The sequence below is a fragment of the Mirounga angustirostris genome, unplaced genomic scaffold (assembly GCF_029215605.1).
Source record: "Mirounga angustirostris isolate CCGP_5_RB_7025 unplaced genomic scaffold, mMirAng1.0.hap1 SCAF_1, whole genome shotgun sequence".
NCBI lineage: Eukaryota > Metazoa > Chordata > Mammalia > Carnivora > Phocidae > Mirounga > Mirounga angustirostris.
The window spans coordinates 139,001,328-139,021,839 of NW_026991709.1; positions in this window are offsets into that span (position 1 = coordinate 139,001,328).

Here is a 20,512-nt window from a genome sequence, read left to right on the forward strand (position 1 = left end):
TGGAATGGCATATTGCCAAGAATGTGAAATTGCCCTTGAAATACAGACACTTGGTTAATGCAGTAACAACATGTCTTGTGTGTCCTAAACAATGCCCAAGGCAATTGCCAAAAGACTCTAGGGCCGTTCACTGGAGTTCCCAACCGATGAGGGATTGGCAAATTGATGATGTTGGCCCTCTCCCTCCAAGTGAGGGTTCTAAATATGCCTTGGTTTGTGTCGACACTGTGTCTGGCCTAACCCAAGCATTCCTCTGTCACTGCACAAACCATTGCCACCACTAGGGTATTAGAGACGCTAAGTACCATGTAGATACCCTCATCAAATAGATAGTGATCAGGGGTCACATTGCAGATGTCATGATGTACAAAACTGGGCAAAATAGTATGATATCAAATGGAGGTTCCATCTTCCCTGTAATCTGCAAGCAATAGATTAAATTACTAGAGGGTAAAACCACCTTGCCCGGGTAGACTAAGGTACTATCCCATGTTTTAATACATTTGAATGATCAACCAGTAGCGCCTGTTGCTCTGTATGCCAGACTGAGGACCCTGCTGAGATACCCAGTACCACAAAGGTATGGGAATTGTGGGAAATAGCCACCCCCCAACTGTCACCATGGATCAAAGTGCAATGCTGCTGAGAGTACCAAGTCCCATGATGTCTGGGAAAGGTGTTACTGGAATTTGCAATGGGATGTCCCACCAGAATGGATGAATAATTACTTTGCACCCCTGGGTGTGGAGGAACTACTTAATCTCCACTGGGATCCAGTTATCCTCTGCAAGCTGGACCTTTGAAATGTACTATACCTGGAATGAAGCATGCACCATTGTAAACAGGGAGAAGGTAGAGGTCCTGGTCTGGCATATCCGGCCCCCAGTCCATCTCCTCATGCCTGAACCGTGCTGCTTCCCCCAGGAAACAGGCAGGGTATTATAACCAGGTCAAATTCCTAAATCTGCCAAACTCACTCCCCTCTAGGCCAGATGGACACATTCTGTTTTCCACTGATACGATTGTTTAGCCATTGTCTTTGTTCCCACCATTGGCCTGGAGAGCATGATAGCTCACATAGAAGGCCTTACTAAATTTACCTGGGGAGCCTTAAATGATAGCCAACACAGCCTGTCCTTACTGAACACTGGAATGTCTCTAATGAGAAAAACTATCCTCCAAAAAAGGATGGCCTTGAATGTTACTACTGCCTTGCGAGGAGGCGCCTATGTCATTACCCAAGAGAATGCTGTGTGTTCATACCTGTTATCGCTAATACATTAGCAGAGTCACATGAGGATACAAGTGAATATTCTGAATGATCTGACACCCTTCTTCGGTGACTTAATAAATTGGTGGTTTGGATCATGGGCCCTTTGGTGGAAAAAGTTGTTCTTTATTTTGGAAATCGTTATCTTAATCTGTGTTCTCTTGCATGTGTCTGTATTGTTGTGGCATCTGCCTCCAGGGCAGCCAGGTAGCTGCCACGTGAGTCACTTCCGTCCCAGTGAAAGTCCTTGCTGCCTGCTCAGGGTAATTTGCAGAAGAGGCCAGGGGAGGGGAAGGGGGGCATGTAAGATTTTCAAGGCAGGTCAGGAGGGGTAAAGTGTTGGAGGAGGTCATCCAGAGGACAGAAACACCAGTTGACCCTCGGGCTAGACCTGGGCAATTAGAAGCTCCTGACTCCCTCCCGTGTCCTGGAAATGTACATTCAACCCTAGGTTTCTACAGAGGGAGGCAGTTTCCAGGACACAGCCTTGAGCAAGCAATGTGTTGTTGAGACTATCTGGGCAGTTACACGACTGAACCTCATTAAGGCCTCTACATAAACTTTAAAGATTCTCGCAGCTGATGCAGAGATCCACTGGAAACAAGCCTCACAAAATTCACTTACTTGTTAAGACAGCTACCTACCAATCAGGAGTGGCCAGCCTCTTTCTTCAGTCTTTCCTTGCCTTCCGGTGGGTGCAAGAGGCCAGTTTCAGATCTTGTTAGGGAAGCGCCCGAGTTTGCGAAGCACTGCTCAGAGGCTGTGTTGTGTGGGGTTCCATGCCTGTGGATCTGGTATTCCATGAGCCTGCGGATAGTGGTGCTGGCTGAGGCTGTGGGCAGGACAGGCACACCCTCCCCTGAAATAGGTATCTGTACCTATGACCATGAGACACAGATGCTTCTTTCTGAGCTCGCTGGACATTCAGAGGCCATGGTACAGTAGTTCCCCCTTACCCGCAGTTTGGTTTTGCGAGGTTTCAATTCTCTGCCTGCAGCCAAGTCCAGAAGCCAGTCATCCTCCTGATGGATGGTCAGAAAGTCAGTAAGAGCCCAATGCTCAAGACCCGCGACGTTCACCTCATGTCATCTCCTCACGTAGGCATTTTCTGTCTGCCGTCAGCACAAGGAGAAGGGTGAGTACAGCACAGTAGAGTATTTTGAGAGCGCACATTCACATAACTTTTATACAGTATATTGTTATAATTGTTCTATTTTATTACTGACAGTCTCTCACTGTGCCTAATTTATAAATTAAGCTCTATCATAGGTATGTATGTATAGGAAAAAACATAGTATTTATGGGGTTAGATACTATCTGTGGTTTCAGGCATCCACTGGGGGTCTTGGAAGGTATGCCCTGCAGACAAGTGGGCGCTGCTGTAGCTAAATTGTACTTAGTAAATGGAGGCAGCAGTAGCTAGACCCATCTGGTAAGTGGGAGTCCATATTGGTGGGCCCATATGTAGCCCCCATTTCTGCCTCTGTGACTACTTCATTCATGTGTCTTTCGTGCGAGTTCTGAGGTGGCCAATGACAAGGCTGACCAATGTCAGTTGGCAGAGTCCTTTTGTCTACCTGGTTGTTCAGTTCCTCTACAGTGGTGGGTGTTTTCTGGGGGGTATAAATGTGTGATACAAAAGTCTTTATTCTTCAACTATGTGTCTGTATGTCCGTCTGCATGACTCTGCACCAGATATTCTTATCTCTGATCTTTCCGTCTCTTTCTTTCCAGACCCCTGACTAAAGGCCAGAGTTTTGGCTACTCTCTAGGAATCTTTATATAGTCTTACTTCTTGGGCTTCTTTTGTACAAAGTAGATGGCCGGTTGTGTTGTTTGCAGCTCTGCCCATTAGGAAGATTTCCCCTCACCAATGTCTTTCAAGTCTACTCCTCGTTAAAAGATAAACGAGGCATACTAAACATTTTCAGTTTATCTGAAAATCTATTGATTCAGATGGCCCGTACCGAACGAGAAATGGTTAGGAGCGTTCCACCAGCAAGAGCTCAGGGAGAGATTTTATAGAGAAAAGGCAGAAGCAAAGCAAAGCAATTATTGACTGGCTATAGCTGATATCCTAGTTGGCTGTTTGTGATTGGTTGTCCTTAGGTTTCTATTTAATAAACTTGAGGCGTAGACAGGCTTAGATTTTGGTTTGTTTACATCAGCAGCCATGATCTTGGAGCCATCTCAGTCTAATAGCCTCCTCATTTAATTAATTTAACAAGGTGAATGTGGCTTTAAAGCGGCTGCCATCTTTTTCAGCTTGAAGATTTTATTTATTTATTTGACAGAGACAGCGAGAGAGGGAACACAAGCAGGGGGAGTGGGAGAGGGAGAAGCAGGCTTCCCACGGAGCAGGGAGCCCAATGCGGGGCTTGATCCCAGGACCCTGGGATCATGATCCGAGCCGAAGGCAGTCGCCCAATGACTGAGCCACCCAGGCACCCCTCAACTTGAACTACTACAAGAAATATTTAGGAGACAGAATCAGCAGGATCTGGTAAATGATTACCCCCCAAATTCTTCCTCCCCAAATTCTTTGCTTCTCCCTAATCTTCTGTATTCTCTATTCCCTCCTAGAATATAAATTTTACCAGAGTACGAATTTTTGCTGTTTATTTTACTGCTAGAGTTCCTGGTACCTACAATAGTACCTGGCACAAAGTAGGTCCTCAATAAACATTTGCCGAGTGAACAAATGAATTAATCTCGAAAATTGCTCTACCAATTACCTGGTTGCTTAGACCACAAGTTGCTTAGACCACAAGACTAGTAAGAGTCATCCTTGATTCCCCTGCTTTTGTTTCCCATTTCCAATCCTTCAGCAATTGCAGCTGATCCCCTGAACAAGTACAAGGGCCAACTTTTTGGTCTCCCTGCTTCCGCTAATCCAGTGCTTCCTAAACAGCATTCACTTTTGTCATATTTACCAAATTGATCTTTGTATGATATAAATCAGATCATGTCATTTCTCTGTTGAAAATTCTTCCCATGGCTTCCCATTTGATGTAGGATGCAATTCAAACACCTGGCCAAGGCCTGAGACTCTACGTGATTTGGCCCTGACCTCCCTCTCCAATCTCACCTCATCCTACTCACATTCAAGCCACACTGGTGTTCTTTCTCTTCCTCAAATACACAATGCTCATTTCTGCTTTTATGCTTGCTCTTTCCTTGTCCTAGTACATGATTTTTTTTTTTAAAATTTATGTGCAAATTGGCTTCCTCTTGTTATTCAGGTTTCAGCACAAATGTCTCTTCTTGGCAGAGGTCTTCTTTGGTCTCTGTTTCGTTACTTGAGACTCAGCTTTGATGGTTGGGATCAAATAGGAAAGCTCATGGTTATCTTGATAGTGTCTTTAGAATTGCTTATAAGCAATGTTATCTTGAATTGTAAGAAACTAAATATGCTGTCTTAAGCAAAAATGCCTTTAAGTCAGAGTTCAGCCCATTTTTTTCTGTAAAGGGCCAGATAGCAAATGTTTTTGGCTTTGTGTGTTATGTGGTCTCAGTTACAACTTCTCAACCTTCCCCTTATAGTTCAAAAGCAGTGATAGACAATGCATAAATGAGTGGGTGGGTGTAGCAGTATTTGGCAGGGATGGGGCAGATTTGGTCAGGGGGCTGTATTTTTACAGTTCCTGCCCTAACTCTTCAAGGAAGCACATTCTCTTACATTCTCTGAAATGTTTAGCCATCTAATCTTTCTGCACCAGTGAAGTGTCCAGAAACTTTGCAGTATAACCTTAGAAAGGTGGATTTCAGTACTGGAGTAATAATAGTAATTATAAGAACAATATCTAATGCTTATATGCCACGCATTGTTTCAAGTGCCTTTCTTAATATCTTCTCATTTAATCCTCATAACAGCTATGTAATTTTGGTAATATTGTCCTCATTTTATGGATAAGGAACCTGAAATTAAAAATCTGGTCCAAAGTTACACAGGCAAAAAGTGGCAAAGCAGCGGCTCAAGGGTATCTTCTGATCTCAAAGAACATCTTAACCTCAAGAATATAACACCTGCTCAAAGAGCAAAGGTTGAAGCTCCCTATTAAGAGAAATCATACAGAGGGGCGCCTGGGTGGCTCAGTCGTTAAGTGTCTGCCTTCGGCTCAGGTCATGGTCCCAGGGTCCTGGGATTGAGCCCTGCATCGGGTTTCCTGCTCGGCGGGAAGCCTGCTTCTCCCTCTCCCACTCCCCCTGCTTGTGTTCCCTCTCTCGCTGTGTCTCTCCCTGTCAAATAAATAAATTAAATCTTAAAAAAAAAAAAAGATAAATCATACAGAAAGGGGATAGATAACTCTTATGGACCCTGTTTTGAGTTGGGTGAAGGAATGGTGGAAAGTTTATTGGATGTCTCGTTTTGTCTATTGGGAAAAGAACAAAGATGTGACCTATTTGGGTTTTGCAGCTATTGGTAGATTAAATTAGAATGTTTAAAGTCTGATAATCAAACCCCAATTTGAAAATCAAAATAATCCTCTCTAGGTGTAAATATTCTGCTCTTTCCAGGTACAATATTTGTATATCTTTATTTAGAATTTTGAAATACTTAGAATTTTAAAATTCACCATTGTATCTTAAGGGAAGGACCTACTAATTTATAGGTAAAAACACTGATGGTATATTTTTCATATAGCACAGATGATATGTGATATATGCTCATTTTTTAAAAGATTTTATTTGACAGAGAGAGAGCACAAGCAGGGGGAACGGCAGGTAGAAGGAGAGGGTGAAACAGATCCCCCAATGAGCAGGGAGCCCGATGCGGGGCTCGATCCCAGGACCCTGGGATCATGACCTGAGCTGAAGGCAGATGCTTAACTGACTGAGCCACCCAGGAACCCCATATATATTTTTTTTTGAGAGAGAGAGAGAGAGAGAGAGGAGTGAGAAAGCGCAGGGCAGGGGAGGGGCAGAGAGAGAGAGAATCTTAAGCAGTCTCCACAGCCAGCACAGAGCTTGGTGCAGGGCTCCATCTCACAACCCTGAGATCATGATCTGAGCCCAAATCAAGTCAGACACTTAACTGATTGAGCTACCCGGGTGCCCCGATATATGCGCGGCCTCATCACTGGCTAAAAATATGTTATAACCTCAAAGTAACTGATATACATGTTGCCATTTTGGTCTGGCCCAACTTCAGAAAACAGCACGTGAGAATTTCATTTTTCCTTTCACTACTTGATTCCACCCTAGCCAAGCTCTGTTAACTATGGTCTGATGGCGAACAACCCACCTGAAGATCTCCTTGATTTCCCAGGGTTGTGTGGTGGGCAGACTGGGAGATTTGGACTCAGTAGACCTAGATTGAAATCACTGTTGCTGGGCCTTGGTTTTCTCATCTGTGAATGGAGTCAGTAATACTACTTGTGCAACAGTGATTTTGAGCCTCAGATAGGTTGATCAGTAATACACTGAGTGTGATCATCTGTATAAAAAGTGGCTATTATGTTGAGAGACGAGTATGGTCTTTTCCATATTAATGAATTCTCCAGGACCTTTGTTGCTACGTCCAGAAAATTCAATTGCTTTTGGATTTTATCATCATTTTTATATTTTATACCTATATTTATTTGTTTATTATTACTATTATAGTATCATCCTTGAGACCTATTATTAAATGGAGGAAAGCTTTGTCAAGGTAAAAAGCACCATATCCAGACTTCAGGAATTTCCCCTAAAATAAGCGTTTTGAAGTGTAGAAATGTTAACAAAGAAGCTTATGAAATTCCTGGTAAAGGGATGAAAGGTTGCCTCTCTTGGCTGGCTCAGGCCCACCCCTTCCTAGCAGCAAGGGGGATTAGATGACCTCTCAAGGTTCCTTGTAGCCTGGGTTTTGTTTTTCGATGTCTATTTCAGGATTATGCTAATACTACTGATGTGAAATCCTTTGGACACAGTGATGGTTGAAAATACTGGCTTCTGACCTGAATCTATGCCTGCCTGGTTCAAATTGTATACTTGAGATTAGCAGGACTCAAATGCTCATGTTTTATACAAGCCATTGGGTCTTTTTTCTCCTCCAGAAGATTTTTTCGTTGTATTTTGGACGAATGCAAGAGGGAGAAGGTTGATTAAAAAATGCATTCAGATACAGAGGGATTTAGATTATTTTAATAACTAAGTTTAGTTATCATATTGAGGTTCAGAAAGATGAATAATAATGTAGAATGCAAAGATCCAGGAGGTAATCCTCCCAGACTAGACATTACTGGAGCAGCATATTAACTAGAAAAGAGTCATTGTTAGCAGAGAACAGAGAGAGAATTCTACAAATCCCTAGGCATCTTATACCTAGTAAGTAACTTGTATCATATTTTAGGAAACTGGGCTCTGGAGCCAACTGGCCTGGGTCAGATACTGGTTCTGACCTTTTATGAGCTCTGTGACCTTGGCTATTTATTTAACCTTTTTGTATCTCATGCTCCTCATCTGTAAAATGGGGATAATAATAGTACCTACTTCTTAAGGTTGTTTTGAAGATTAAATGAGTTAGTACATATAAAGTGGTTAGCACTGTTTCTGGAATATAATGTGTTCAATAATACTGATTAATTCAGGATCTTAAGTATTATTGTGTTTTGTTTGTTTTTTGTTTTGCTTCTTTTTTTCACCATTTTTTTTACCTTTATGATGGGAAATAGCAAACATTTAAAAATATAGAGCAAAGTATAATAAACTTTGATGAACTCATTAGCAGTTATCCATTTATGGGCAATCTTGTTTTACCTAAATGCCCATTCACTTCCCCTACTTGATTATTTTGAAACAGATTTCATACATCATATTACTTCACATATAAATATTCCAATATGTATCTCCAACATAGAGGTAGCGAATTACAGCCTAATGTCTGTTTTACAATAAAGCTTAATTAGAACATAGTGAAGGGGTCCAGAATATTCCATGGGGCATAAAAATTATTTTGAGCTGAAGTCATTTGAGAATAGGCTTTTCTTCTATCAACTCCGTTATCTGCCTAAGAGCAGAGTCTCCCAAAAGAACTCAACTCTCATAAATTCCCTCCCCAGGGATTTCAGCACAATGAAAGATTGATTCTTATTACAAAGAAGTTGGAACCACATCTAAACAGACATTGTCACAAAACTATCATATCTGTCATCTATTTTCCTAAGGGCCCACTTTTCTTTCCTAAAAGTCATTTGGTTTCCCATAAGTGTCCTTTGCCCCCCCTTTCCCTTATTAAGGTGATACATAAGTCCCAAATTCTGACCACCTCTTATGTGTGTGAACTCTAATGTACGTGAATAAAAATCTGTCTTTCCTAATCTGTTTTTCATTCAGTTTAATTCACAAGCCCCCATTAAAAGAATCTAAGAGTATAGAGGAAAAGATTTTCTTTCTCAGCAACAGTGAGATTTACTTATGGTGGATGGTTGCTTTTATTCTATAATGGTGGAGTTGTGTAGTTGTGACAGAATGGTTGGTCCACAAGCTTAAAATATTTTCTATCTGACCTTTTTTAGAAAGTGTTTGTCAACTCCTACTCTAAATGACAGGGATACTCTCTTTTTCTTTTAAAAAAATAACCACGATCCATTTTCACACCTAAAAGCATTAATAATAATGTGTTAATATTATCAAGTATCAGTTGGTGTGAAGATTTGCCCAAATAGCTCATAAATTTTTAAAAATATGGACTTATTGAAAAACAGCATCCAAATAAGGTTAATACATTTGGAAGAGGTAGCTCTTAAGTCATTTTCAATCTAAAGGAGTCAGTCTCTTTCCTCCCTTTTCCCCTTGCAATTTATCTGTTAAAGAAGCAGATCATTTGTTTTATAGAATTTTATGCATTTGTATGTTGCTGGTTGCAAGTCGTTGTATTATTTAACATGTTCCTGTATCCTCTAGATTGCCTAGAAATTAGTGGTTAGAACTAGAGACTTGACTTGATCCAAGTTCACAAGAACACACACCTTTCAAGGATAGTATGTACCTTCATGAGTTAGCACATAACAGCTCTCTTTTTGTGATGTTAGCAAACAGGCCAAGTTTTATAAATTGCTAATTCTGAATAAAAGTCAGCAGTGGAGGCAATGTTTCTTTGAACAGGGCAAGGCCCACCCACTATAATTTTATGAAATGATTCGTATTTATCTTTACTGATTGGGCATCATGGCATCTGGAAATAGGTGGAGATGAGCAGACCTTCACTGGGGCAAACCTCTGACTTCTACCCATTCTAATCACCTCAAAATATATCTGGAATCTATCCGTTTCTTGCCATTTCCCAGGCCCCTGCTACCCTGGTCCATGTCACCATTATCTCCTGTCCGTATTCACTGCAATAGCTTCTTCACAGGTGTCCCTGTTTGTGTACTTGCTTCCCTATGACACAGTCTCAACTCAGCAGCCAGAATAACCCTTTTAAAACCCAGGCTATGTCAAATGATTCCTCTGTTCAAACCCCTCCTATCGTACCTGTACTACTCGAAATAAGTATTGAAGTCCTTACAATGGCTTACCAGCTTCTAAATAATCTGCACCCACCTCCATTCATTCTACTCCAGCCCTGATTATCTCTTTTCAGACCCATAAAGGCACCTGTCATATCCCTCCACAGGGCCTTTGCATTGGCTGTTCCCTTTTGCCTTTAGTGCTCATCTTCCAGATTCCTACATTACCAAGTCTCTCACCTCCTTCAAGTCTTTGCTCAAATGTCACCTTCTCAAGAATCACCCTACTTAAATACTACATTCTGCTTCCCACTTCCCATTGCTTATCACACTCACCCTGCTCTACTTTTAATTTTTCAAAGCATTAGTTACCTTCTAACATACCTTATAATTTACTCATTTATTTCATCTGTTTGCTTATATATTGTTTCTGCCAGAAGTTCTTTGTTTTGTTCACTGAAGCATCCCCTGTGCCTAAATCAATGTCTGGTGCATAGAAAGTCCCTAAAACGTATTTGCTGAGTGAATGAATGAATTGCTGTCACTTATGCCTATAAAGAGAACACAAATACAATCCATAAACCAAAGGACCTCTGACTCACATGACCCCTCCTGCAATACTCATAGCTTTTCTTCCTCCCAGCAACTGGTCTGCGTGCCAGGCACTGCATTACATGTTTTCCATGTATTATCTCATTTAATCTTTCAAACAGCCCTTAATCCTTAAGCCCTAAGAAAGTAGATGCTATTATTATTTTCATTTCCAGATGATGAAACTCAGGCCTAGGAGTTTAGCTCCTGCCCAAGCTCACATAGTTTGTAAGATGCAGAACCAGAAATGGAACTCAAATCTGTCAGACCCCTAAATCACTGCTTTAAACCACTAGGCCAATTACTTCCCCAGTGGGTATAATTGCTCTAAGTTTGGCCATTTATGGCAATTTCTCTATTCATTCATTCAACAAATATTTACTGAACACCAACTATGTGTCAAGTCCTTAGGATATATTAGTAAGCCAAACAAAAATCCTGCCCTCACTGGGTTTTTATTACCTTTACCTCTTTTAAGAGCTATGATTCAGGGCCAGTGTAAAGGGGGAATCAGGTAGGCTCCTAGGCAGCATGATCTTAGGGTCATAGACAAAGCTCCCTCATCTAAAATCACTCTCCTTCATCCCATTTTGTCATAATATTCTATCTGAAGTATGTGGATTGACAATACTTTTGGTGAGATTTGAAAGGCCTACCTTATTATTTTTTTTAAAGATTTTATTTATTTGTTTGTCAGAGAGAGAGCACAAGCAGGGGAACGGCAAGCAGAGGGAGAAGTAGCCTCCCCGCTGAGCAGGGAGCTCGATATGGGGCTCGATCCCAGGACACTGGGATCATGACCTGAGCAGAAGGCAGATGCTTAACTGACTGAGGCACCCAGCCATCCCAGGCCTGCCTTAAAGTACATTTTTTTCTGCTTAGATTCATTTCCACTTTATAGATGAGAAAGCCAAGGCTTAAGATGATTATGAGGCATTCCTTTTTCTTTTTTTTTTTTTTTTAAGATTTTATTTATTTATCTGAGACAGAGAGAATGAGAGAGAGCACATGAGAGGGGGGAGGGTCAGAGGGAGAAGCAGACTCCCTGCTGAGCAGGGAGCCGGATGCGGGACTCGATCCAGGGACTCCAGGATCATGACCTGAGCTGAAGGCAGTCGCTTAACCAACTGAGCCACCCAGGCGCCCCCCCCCCCTTTTTTTTTTAACAGAGAGCGCACATGTGAGCAGGGGGCAAGGGGCAAAAGGGGGAGAGAGAGAATCTTAAGTGCACTCCATGCTCAACTTGGAGCCCAGTGTGGGGCTCGATCTCACTACCCCAAGATCATGACCTGAACTGAAATCTAGAGTCAGATGCTCAACTGCCTGAGCCACTCAGGTGCCCGGATTATGAGACATTCTTTAAGTCAGTTAGTAAATGACAGAGCTGGGATTTCTAGCTCCAAATTTTATGCTCATGATATTATAGCAAACACTGGAGAGGAACATGGTGAGCTAAGTGGGCTGTGGGGAGTGTTCTGGGTAGCCAGATAGATAAGAGGAAAATTAGAAGATTAAGGGTCCCTGGAAGCCCCAGTCAGCCCATATGTTTTCCTGGAGCTGGGTAACAGGGTCATCTTTGTAGAACAAGAGTTACGAGGGCGGGTCAGTGTGTTCTCAGGGTGGTTGACCAGTGAGAGAACTAGGGAAGGGCAGGAGCTGAGGCCCTATGGTGGATACTGTGCTTGGAAATACCAGGATACCTTACTTCAGATTGATTTCCAGAAGGCACATTGGGAGAATCAGAGAAGGGCATAGAGAAAATCACCCTGATCTGATCCATGGCACTCCACCTTACTTTACATGGGACAGCTGGACCCCACTGAACTCATGCTGCACCAGGTAACTTTGCCTTGATTTAGATCAGAAATGTCAAAAGAGCGAGGATTCTGTTAGTTTACATTATGTTCTTTGTGTCTACACTGGAGAGGGAGTAAGATGTATTGGAATGTACAATGTGTCCTAGACTAAGCTTTGGATTCAGAAAGTTTCTTTGAATTCTGGCTCTGTCATGTGCCACACTAGTCATTTAAATTCTTTAAGTCCCATTTTTCTTATTTGTAAGAAGGAATATTCATTCATTCATTAAGTATTCATTAACTTCTATTGTATATAAAGAACTGTATGTAATAGGTGTTGGGGATATGATAATATATATAAAGTGCCTGGCACGTAGTAGTTATTCAATAAGTGGTAGCTATTGTTATTGTTATTATTAGTGTACATAAGTAAATCAGCAATGAGTCTTTTGGAATGGTAATAGGACAGATATTATATCAGTTAGTCTTCCAACTAACTAACTAGAGGACCCAGCCTCGTATCCTTGTGAAGCTTTATCTGCCAGGGGGAATGATTTTTTTCCTCTCCAACTGGAAGTACTACATCTTTCTGTAATGGCGGTGTGACTTCTGACAACCCTGGTCAACTGTATCCCAAAAGGAAATTAGACTGGTTGCGCTGAATATCATTCTTTTTCATGATGGATGGTTGATACGGATTTGCTAATAATTTTGATCTGGTAAAGAGTCAGTCAGTAGAAAATTAGAAATTTTAATGAAGATTACCATTAGCTGTTCCTCACAAATAATGGAGCTATAATCTAATATTCTTGGCAAAGCAATTCTCATTTCAGTTCTCACAAGTAATTATTATTTAGTGTTTATATCACTTTGTATTTCTTAAGTGTTTTCAATTATTTTTTCCATTATTCTTTGGGAAAAAAACAACAACCCAGAAAACAGAATCCTTTGAAGCATCTTAGCATGTTAATCTCCATTTCACAAATGGGGGAAGGTGGTTTAGTTCTTGAACAAACACCAATCTGTCCTGTTATACTTACAAAAATAATGCAAAGTTCTCACCTAATGAGTGTTCATGGCCAGCACCTTCTATTAAACAAGAAATGTGTTTATACACACATGCACACGCGCGCGCATGTGCACACACACACACAAATAGAAAAGATGTTCTTGGATCAATGATTGTAATACTCAGTAAAGAAAAAAGACTCTTTCTGCATGATTTCTCTCCAGAAAATTCGTGTGTTGTACAAACCCAGATTAAAGATAGTGATTCCATCATCTCTTTGCTGGTTTCCTGCCTTCAGAATTTCTGGTCTCCTCCTTGTCTTTTTCTTTATTCTTTTAATTCAGTTTATCAATAATTCATTCAACGCTTGCTGTTTCGCAGTCACACAATTTCAGTTACATACAACTGTAGGCATTTGTTTGTGGGTCATGCACCTGTGGATTGTCTGGGCTGGTTCGCTCCATGCTGCGGGGCAGTGTCTACTCAGGGTATGTTTTTCTTGTGGCCCAGGCCTAAATGCAATAATATAAGCACATTTCATTTTTATTTATTTATTTTTTTTAAAAGATTTATTTATTAGAGAGTGAGAGAGTGCATATGAAGGGGGAGGGGCAGAGGGAGAGAGAGAAAATCATGAAGCAGGTTCCCCACTGAGCATGGAGCCTGACTCGGGGTTTCCATCCCCTGAGATCATGACCTGAGCCGAAATCAAGAGGCAGCTGCTCAACCGACTGAGCCACCCAGGTGCCCCAAACACATTTTAAATCTTTGCTGGTGGCACATGTCATTGGCCAAAGCAAGGCACATCGGTCTCCCAAAGTCAAGGGGTGGGAAAGCTCACTCCCCACCATGAAGAAGCCACAGCAAGTGTTTTGGATGTGCTGGTGGGAGTTGAGAGACAGTGAAGTCCTACAGACACAGGCAACATCTTCTTCTTTTCCTCTGGTGCTATCTCTTCTCTGACTTGCCCTTTCGGGTGTAACAGCATCTGCAAGATGAGGCCACAGTAAGAGAAAGTCTCAGCATGAACATGATCCCAAGGAGGTGCCAGGTAGAAGTGTAATACCCAAGGAGGCTATCCAGGGACTTCCTATGAATGTTAGACTTAGGGCTGAAACATTTTAATAATGTTCTACCCCCTATGTTAGCCCTTTGCAATGTGATTTTAAAATCTTCTCATCAAGAGGTAGAATCCACTTTCCTGTGCCTTGAATCTGGGCTGACTGGTGACTTGCTCTGGCTAATAGCCTGCTGTGGACCAGACGGGATGCCCATTCTAAGCCATCACTAAAGGGTTTTGCATGCTTCTCTTCTGTCCTTGCTGCTGTCCTGAGAATAAGCCCAGGCCAGCTCGCTGAAAGGTGAGACCACAGAGAGGAGAGTTGAGACCTCCAACGTGTCCTGCTGGAGCCATTGCTGAAGCATGAGCAACCTGCTAGCTGACTGCAGACACAGAAGTGGACTCAAATGAACTAACTGCCTGGTGGCCCCATAGATCTATGAGGAATAATACATGGCTGCTGATTGAGCCACTAAGTTTTAGGTGGCTTGTTAGGCAGAAGTAGTAACTTCAACACCCTGACCCTCCCCATCTCGGGCTCCTAGTACCATAGTGTCACTTTCCCATCCTTCATATTCTTGGGCCAGGCTACAGGTGATAAAATATTTGCTGAAGCCTTCTCCTATTCCCCAAAAAGGTGTCTCCACGGTCATGAGATTCTTGTGCCCGAGGGATACACAAACCCAGGGGCTTTTCCACAGTAAGCAGGTATAGTGGGTAGCTATTTCTTCAGGAAGATTATAGGATACTAACTGATTTTGGAGAATGTATCACTGCTATGATAAAAAGGAAAGCAAAGCACACAGTGTTTTCTGTTCAAGCCGACAGATGCATTCTGATGTCTATAACAACAGTAATTAATTTTAGCTGGGTAGAAAATCCATTTTTCTGTGAGGAATCAGTGAGCTATAGGGAAATTTGTCAGTAGCCATTGTTTGGAATTTTAGTCTGCATGTAGGAGGCACAGTAATTTGACAATGACAGCCAATATACAGGGAAACTACCCCAAGATAGAGAAAGCTATTTGGCAGTATTGTGTATTTCTGGAAATATGTGATAATGGGATTGGAATCAAATTGGAAGGTAAGAGGCTTGGTATCAGAGCTCTACTTTTTTCACCCCTGTTTTATTTTATCAGCATTAAAATGCAATATAAAAGGAGAAATGTAAAGAGGTGAGTGTGGTGACTTACAGTTGAAATTTTTAAAATTATTGACCTTATTGAAGGGCATGATCTTTAGGGTTTGAGGAAAACATCCTTTTATGAAAGTGTCGGGGAGATGCTCTATTTCTGCAGTTATTCTATAATCCCACTGTAAATTTTCTGTGGTTTAGTGTTTTGTTTTTTTTTTTAACATTTTATTTATTTATTTGACAGAGAGAGAGCACAAGTAGGCAGGCAGACAGGCAGAGGCAGAAACAGAGGGAGAAGCAGGCTCCCCGCTGAGCAGGGAGCCCGATGAGGGGCTCGATCCCAGGACTCTGGGATCATGACCTGAGCCAAAGGCAGAGGCTTAACCGACTGAGCCACCCAGGCGCCCCTGTGGTTTAGTGTTTTGTTATCAAAATTTTTCTGCTCCTAACTGAACTCTATTATAATAGACTTACTTTCACATTTGTGGACAAGCATCCCATACTCATTTTTATGGGGCACTACTGTGGTTGAACTATGATGGTGGTTCTAATCAGTCTATTAAAGCGATGGGGAATATGTCACAAGTGAAATCTGTATAAACTAAGAGCTACAACAGAATGTTCCATATTGTTTTTATATGCACGGATAAACCTATTCATCTACTTGGAAAAAGTTTCTCAGATGTGGTGGTGGATTTGCACTCGTCATGGATATTCACCTCATGTCCCTGCCGGACGGCAGGGACATTCTTTTTTGTTGTGATATCGGAGTTCAGCCTGTATAAACATTGAATAAGTGCCTCAGTCATTCTGGGGTTACCAGAGGATCAGCTTCCAGCAAGCCTCTTTGTAGAAGCAATGGGAACATGAAGGATCCAGGTCGTCTTTGCCTACAGACCCTTGTAAGTTTTCCCAGCATAAAGTCTTTGCTTTCAAGTATTTCGAGTGATATTTTGGAATTCTTCCTGAACCTTTCTTTGAGCTTGATAGGGAGTTAATCACAAAGGGACTCAAGTTGCATGATTACTTCTTTCTTCTAAATGACTCATTAAGGGGAGAACATAAATATTTCTACTAAGAATGTGAGTGTAGAAACTTCTGTGTTTTGTTCTTTGCTCTATCACCAGCACTGGGAATAGTACCCCTATTGAGTAGAAGCTCAGCAAATAACTGTGATTGAAAAGAAATTTGAAGAGGATTGAGACCAAGAAGTCTAGGTGAATTGTCATACTAGCTGAAGAAACTTTGAACAGTTACCTCTTCCTTATATTCCCTGGCAGGAGACTACTGCCTTGGGGAAAGAGGGTTACATTATCAGTTTTGAAGATAAATGGGTTTTGTGCTTCCTGTCACTTTTTATTTACATGAATCCTGGTCCTCCCCATCCTTTTAGGCTCATGTCAAATTCAACTCCAACTCCAACTCCAATGTATTTATGTATTTATGATTACTCCTCTCATGATCTTCCCTTTAAACACATGGGATCAGATATGCCTGTGGGACCAGAGTAAGTTTGATATGCCTCTTGTGCCTGAGAATCTTGTTAAAATGCAGATTCTGATTCAGAAGGTATGGGGTGTGGCCCAAGATTCTGAATTTCCATCAAGCTCCCAGATGATGATGCTGCTACTGGTCCATGGACCACACTTGGAAAATGAAGAAGGAAGATGGTTGACATTTAAGGAACAACAATTAAATAATAGGCAAAGGAGAAAAAAAAAAAACTGCCAAGAAATTGTTAAAAGCCAGAAAAAGAAGAAATCAGAAAGTTACTGGTGTCATGGAGTCAAGTGTGGAAAGATTTTCATGACAGAGGACATACTTAACTTGGTCAAATGTTGCTGAGAAACAATAACAAAGATAGAACAGGCTTTGTTGGATTTTCCAGGAGGAGGTATCTTTGGGCAGTTTTAATAGAGTAAGGAGGGTAGATTGCTACAAGGGATGCAGAGAAAGCAAGCAGTAGCAATAATTGGATGTGTATAATTTCAATACAATAAAAGTTTGAACTTTAGATGGTGAAGAAAAAGAGGAAGCAGAGAAGAAAGGTTGGATATGCAAGGGGTGATGTGATTGATGGAGAAAAGCCTGACAGAGGCAAGAGGTGACTGCAATTAGATTTAGACAAGAGGCCAGAAAGGATGGATAAAGGTTGAAGCCTGGAGTTTGAAGGAGGAAACAGGGGTAGGGAAATGGGGTTCTTATGTGAGGCTTCCATTTCTCTACAAAGAAAGGTTGGGGTTGCCCAGGGAGGAATGACAGAAGAAGGTGGTATGCAAAGGTAGTAGACCTAAAGAAAATGGTGAAGATATGAAATTGCTTTTGAGGACAATGGCAAAGGGAATTGATCAGGGGCAGGCTATTTTGGGTAATATTGAGTTTCAAGTTGAGATTTGAAGCCTTGAATTTGTAAATGATACCAATGCTCAGAGTTACAGGATTTTTCTCCGAGAGAGCTCAACAATCTGGGTACAGGTGCAGAGAAGATGACTCATTGTTGTGTGTTCGCTGGGGAGGTGTAATAGTCCACAAGAGGTGTTTCAGGTTCTTGGCACACATGCCTGGGTGCACCCACACCCACATATAATCTTGGAATTGCCTTTTAATATCAAAGGTGGGATTTTTATTTATCATATTGGTAAATGAGTCTTTGGATTTGGGAAAATCACCCTGATTCCCAGCTCAAAGAGTAACAGAGAGCTGCCACCAAAACTTAAAAATCAGGATATTTTATTCTCTAGACCTTTACTATTTGATATGGTAGCCTCTAGCCACATGTGGCTATTGGGCACTTAAAATATGGCTAGGGGCACCTGGGTGGCACAGTTGGTTGAGCGTCTGACTCTTAGTATCTGCTCAGGTCATGATCTCAGGGTCGTGGGATCAAGCCCCACATCGGGCTCTGTGTTCAGTGCTCAGCATGGAGTCTGCTTGGGACTCTCTCTCCTCCCTTTACCCTTCCCCCCCCCAAAAATAAATCTTAAAAAAAAAGAAATATGGCTAGTCTGAATTGAGATGAGCTGTAAGTATAAAACACACATGGGATTTCAAGACTTACTACTAAAAAAATATCTTACTAATAATTTTAAAATATTAATTATATGTTAAAGTGATAAGATTTTGGCTATATTAGGTTAAATAAAATTTATTGTTAAAATTATTTTCACCTTTTATTTTACTTTTTTTTTTTTTTTAAAGATTTTATTTATTTATTTGACAGAGAGAGACACAGTGAGAGAGGGAACACAAGCAGGGGGAGTGGGAGAGGGAGAAGCAGGCTCCTGCTGAGCAGGGAGCCCGATGCGGGGCTTGATCCCAGGACCCTGGGATCATGACCTGAGCCGAAGGCAGACGCTTAACGACTGAGCCACCCAGGAGCTCCTTATTTTACTTTCTAAAGTGTAGCTACTACTGGAGAATTTAAAATTAAATTTGGCTCACAGGATATTTCTATTGGATGGTGCTGCTCTAGATTGTTCTTTGGATCAATTAATCTTTATTCTCAATTACTCTTTATTTCTGCTTGTTATGTTAATCAGTGTTCTAACGGTATAGATAATCCAAATCTTTCCTGAATTCTCCCTGCGTTCAGATGACAGCTGATTTTACTGCCCACTTTTTGCTTGCTACCATCTGGAGGAACAGTTGAGTCACATTCCCTTGGGTTAACCAGCGAATATTTGCCAGAAGTCATTTGGATGGGCATTAAGGAGGGCACGTGATGTGATGAGCACTGGATATTATACGCAACTGATAAATTACTGAACACTACATCTGAAACTAATGATGTACTCTATGTTGGCTAATTGAATTAAAAAAAAAAAAGAAGTCATTGATTGGTAACCTGCCAGTTATGCAGAAGCTAAAAGCCTGACCCAAACAATGAAACTAGTTATTTCTATGCGCTGAGCTGATTCTCTCTTATGGAGATGGACTTTGCTTAACATTCATACAGTAAGTCCAGAGCAGGATTCTGATTGGCCCTCCATGGGTCACATGCACATTCCTGAGCCAGTCACTGGGGTCAGGAGGGTGTGGCACTTAACTGATTTTGTTTGGGTCACATGCCCAAGCCTATGACTAGTGGGGAAAATTTGTTACAAGAAGAAAGGAGAGAGGAAAGTGTGTTCGCTGAGTGGATAAAATAGTAGCTACTACAGTCTGCTGTGATCAGCAAGAAGTCAAGCCTAAGCCTCTCACTTAGGGCAGGCTGTGCCTCTGCTTGTTTGACTTTAAGCTGGCTGGAGTTCACTCCCACAAATGTGTGCAACAGAGAATACCAAATCATCCTGAATCATAGACTACGCAGCCTGAAAACAAAACACTTACGCTCTCTCTGATCCGTGTACTCGTCTAAAGTCTATTTTTTAGTATTTGCACGGTTGCATTTGGCCCTCCAGCATAGAAAGGACTTAGCTGTGAATGCTGAGTAATTATATGCTGCTGTGACTGAACCATTATAGGTTACAGTGTGCAATCTGTCGTAGAAAAACAGCCTTTGGCTTGATCCTGTAATTAGTCCATATTTGCTGTAATTATGTTCCAGAAAAATGTCTCTTGGCCCACTTTAAACACATTTTAAGAAGACTAAAATCCATATTGTTTTAAAATCATGTTCTAGTATTTTAGGAAAAAAGTAATGCTTGGAGTTGGTCAAATGAGGCTGTGAGTTCTCTTTGGTAGGAAGATAAGCTAGAGATGTAAGGAATTTAATTGCTTCTCTTTGTCAGCAGATTTTGATTTTGTTTTTATGGTATACGTATCTTTACCTGTTGATTTCGAGATTTGAGGACTTGATCTGTTGACAGTCATTGAAACAATGTGAGAATATCTTTAGTTTCAACTTGCATTTAAGTTGATTTTTATAGCTTTACTATTCTCCATTGTTCCTCCCTTCGTTATGCCATCCCTGTCAGGAAAGTCATGATAGATAGAGAAAGGAAGAATCAGAGACATTAAGAAGTTTTTCTAAGGTCATACAGATAGTAAGTCACAGAGCTGGGACTTAAACCTATGCCTTCTACATCAAATATGATACTTTTGGCTCATTATGACAGGCTACCTAGCTAACAGTGGTGTACACAAAAAAGACATTTAATAATCTCACATTAAAAGAAGATTGGAAACCAATGGTTCTAGGTTAGTTCAGGGAGCTAGACTGATGTCTCTGATTCTCTTGATCTTTCCCTCAAAGCAACAAGATGATTGCAGTAGCTCCAAACA